At 52.9% G+C, this 3,487-nt stretch overlaps 1 long non-coding RNA gene across 4 annotated transcripts; it reads left to right on the forward strand.

Annotated features, from left to right (window-relative positions):
* The first annotated feature begins 496 nt into the window (after nucleotides 1-496).
* On the forward strand, nucleotides 497-3,412 carry LOC113490535. 4 transcript variants are annotated; one of them, XR_003400253.1, is made up of 5 exons: nucleotides 497-933; nucleotides 1,418-1,873; nucleotides 1,963-2,413; nucleotides 2,504-2,594; nucleotides 2,655-3,412. It is a non-coding gene; the product is annotated as an uncharacterized LOC113490535 (long non-coding RNA). The 4 variants fall into 4 exon arrangements; XR_003400251.1 differs by having other exon boundaries at nucleotides 499-553; nucleotides 645-933; nucleotides 2,504-3,412; XR_003400250.1 differs by having other exon boundaries at nucleotides 2,504-3,412.
* The last annotated feature ends 75 nt before the right edge of the window (nucleotides 3,413-3,487 follow it).

Here is a 3,487-nt window from a genome sequence, read left to right on the forward strand (position 1 = left end):
CCCCAGGGAACAAAAATTATTCTTGGCCACAAAGCAGCTTCCTTGGCTTGTCCCAAGTTGCCCACCCAAACCCCAGGGGGGGGAGAAGCAGGGGGGGTCTCTACCGGGTGTTTGCACCCTCGTGTTCCCCAGATCTTTGTGTGTAAGTGGGGTGTAGTTTGGGCTTTGCGTGTGTAACTGCGGTGTAGGTTGCGCTCTGGGGTGCAAGCAGTGTGTAGGTTGCAATATGTGCGTGTAAGGAAGGTGTAGTTTGCACTGTGTGTGCGCGAGTGGGGTGTAAACTGCGCTGAGTGTGCAAGCGGGGTGTGGTTTACACTGTCAGTGTGCAAGTGGGGTGTGGGTTACACCGTGAGTATGCAAGTGGGGTGTGGTTTGCACCGTGAGTGGGCAAGTGGTGTGTATGTTGCACTGTGTGTGTGCAAGGAAGGTGTAGTTTGCACTGTGTGTGCGTGTGGGGTGTAAACTGCAGTGAGTGTGCAAGTGGGGTGTAGTTTATACCGTGAGTATGCAAGTACGGTGTGGTTTACACCGTGAATGTGCAAGCGGTGTGTAGGTTGCAACGTGTGCATGTAAGGAAGGTGTAGTTTGCACTGTGTGTGCACAAGTGGGGTGTAAACCACTGTGAGTGTGCAAGTGGGGTGTAGTTTACACTGTAAGTGTGCAAGCGGGGTGTGGTTTACACTGTGAATGTGCACGCGGGGTGTAGGTTGCAGTGTGTGTGTGTAAGGAAGGTGTAGTTTGCACTGTGTGTGCGCGAGTGGGGTGTAAACTGCACTGTGTGCAAGTGGGGTGTGGTTTACACTGTGAGTATGCAAGCGGGGTGGAGTTTGCACTGTGTGTGTGTGTAAGGAAGGTGTAGTTTGCACTGTGTGTGCGCAAGTGGTGTGTAAACCACTGTGAGTGTGCAAGTGGGGTGTAGTTTACACCGTGAGAGTGCAAGTAGGGTGTGGTTTACACCGTGAGTGTGCAAGCGGGGTGTGGTTTACACCGTGAATGTGCAAGTGGTGTGTAGGTTGAAGTGTATGTGTGTGAGGAAGGTGTAGTTTGCACTGTGAGTGTGCAAGCGGGGTGTAGTTTACACCATGAGAGTGCAAGTAGGGTGTGGTTTACACCGTGAGTGTGCAAGCAGGGTGTGGTTTACGCTGTGAATGTGCAAGTGGGGTGTATGTTGCACTGTGTGTGTGCAAGGAAGGTGTAGTTTGCACTGTGTGTGTGCGTGGGGTGTAAACTGCACTGAGTGTGCAAGCGGGGTGTGGTTTACACTGTGAGTGTGCAAGTGGCGTGTAGGTTGCAGTGTGTGTAAGGAAGGTGTAGTTTGCACTCTGTGTGTGCGAGTGGGGTGTAAACTGCACTGTGTGCAAGCGGGGTGTGGTTTACACCGTGAGTGTGCAAGCAGGGTATGGTTTACGCTGTGAAGGTGCAAGCAGGGTGTAGGTTGCACTGTGTGTGTGTGTAAGGAAGATGTAGTTTACACTGTGTGGGTGCGTGAGGTGTAAACAGCACTGTGAGTGTGCAAGCGGGGTGTAGGTCACACTGCACATGTGTAAGTAGTGTGTAGGTTGCACTGAGTGTGCAAATGAGGTGTAGTTTGCCGAGTACATGTGTAAACAGCTGTAACTCGCTCCTTGTGTGTGCAAAGGGGTGTAGCTCGTGCTATGCGCGTGTAAGCAGGGTGTAGTTTGCACTGCGTGAGGTGAACGGGGTGTAGCTCGTGCGCTGTGTGTGCAAACGGGTGTAACTAGCACTGTGAGGGTGTAAGCAGGGTGTAGGTTTGCACTGTGGGTGTACAAGCGGGCTGTAGGTTGCGTCGTGGGTGTAACCATGGTATAGGTTGCACCACAGGTGTGCAAGTGGGGTGTAGTTTGCACTGTGTGTGTAACCACGGTGTAGGTTGCACAGTGGGTTTGCCAGTGGGGTGTAGATTGTGTCATGTGTGTAACCATAGTATAGGTCGCACCACAGGTGTGCAAGTGGGGTGTAGGTTGCACTCAGTGTGTAACCATGGTGTAGGCTGTGCTGTGGGTGTGCCAGCGAATTGTAGGTTGCACCATGTGTGTAACCGTGGTGTAAGTCATGCTGTGGGTGTGCAAGCAGGGTGTAGCTTGTGACATGTGTGTAACCATGGTGTAGGTTGCGCCGTGAGTGTGCAAGTGGGGTGTAGGTTGCTCTGCGGGTGTGCAAGCGGGGTGTAGGTTGCACCGTGTGTGTAACCATGGTGTAGGTTGTGCTGCGAGTGTGCAAGCGGGGTGTAGGTTGCCCCGCACACGTATAGAAGTGGACACCGTGTGTGCATCTTCCACTGTGCGTGTGTAAGGGAGGTTTAAGTTGCACCATGTGTGTAACTCCAGTGTAGGTTGCGCCGCGAGTGCGCAAGTGGGATGTAGGTTGCACCATGTGTGTAACCATGGTGTAGGTTGCACAGCGAGTGTGCAAGCGGGGTGTAGTTCCACCACAGGTGTGCAAGCGGGGTGTAGGTCACTCCGTGTGTGTAACCACAGTGTAGGTTGCCCTGTGGGTGTGCGAGCAAGGTGTAGGTTGCACCGTGTGTGTAACCATGGTGTAGGTTGCCCTGCAGGTGTGCAAGCAGGGTGTAGGTTGTGCCCTGTGTGTAACCACGGTGTACGTTGCCCTGTTTGTGTGCGAGCAATGTGTAGGTTGCGCTGTGTGTGTAACCAGAGTGTAGGTTGCACCATTGGTGTGCAAGCAGGGTGTAGGTTGCACCGTGTGCGTAACTGTGTTGTAGGTTGCGCCACGAGTGTGCAAGCGGGGTGTAGGTTGCGCTGTGTGTAACTGTGGTGTAGCTTGCGCCATGAGTATGCAACAGGGGTGTAGGTTGCACCGTGTGTGTAACTGTGGTGTAGGTTGTGCCATGAGTGTGCAAGCAGGGTGTAGGTTGCACTGTGTGTGTAACCCCGGTGTAGGTTGCCCCGTGGGTGTGCAAGCGGGGTGTAGGTTGCACCGGCACATGTAGGAGAGGATTTACAAGGACATGCAGGTGCCCACGTGCGCTCACGAGGGGGGTGTGTGTGTGTAATTCTCTAGGGGATCAGCGTGCGTGTGTGTGTGCACGTGCACGTGCACGCGTGCACGAGGGTGCTCTATAGGGGATGACGCGTTTATGGGGGTGTGTGCTACAGGGGCTGCGGGGAGTAATCTATAGGGGATGTACTCTGTGGAGTAAAGGGTGTGTAATCTATAGGGGATGTACTCTGTGGAGTAAGGGGGGTGTAATCTATAGGGGATGTACTCTATAGAGTAAGGAGTGTGTAATCTATAGGGGATGTACTCTATGGAGTAAGGAGGGTGTAATCTATAGGGGATGTACTCTATGGAGTAAGGGGTGTGTAATCTATAGGGGATGTACTCTATGGAGTAAGAGGTGTGTAATCTATAGGGGATGTATATGGAGTAAGGGGGGGTGTAATCTCTAGGGGATATACTCTGTGGAGTAAGGGGGGTGTAATCTCTAGGGGATGTACTCTATGGA

This window comes from Athene cunicularia, unplaced genomic scaffold (assembly GCF_003259725.1).
Source record: "Athene cunicularia isolate RWA unplaced genomic scaffold, athCun1 SCF_125, whole genome shotgun sequence".
NCBI lineage: Eukaryota > Metazoa > Chordata > Aves > Strigiformes > Strigidae > Athene > Athene cunicularia.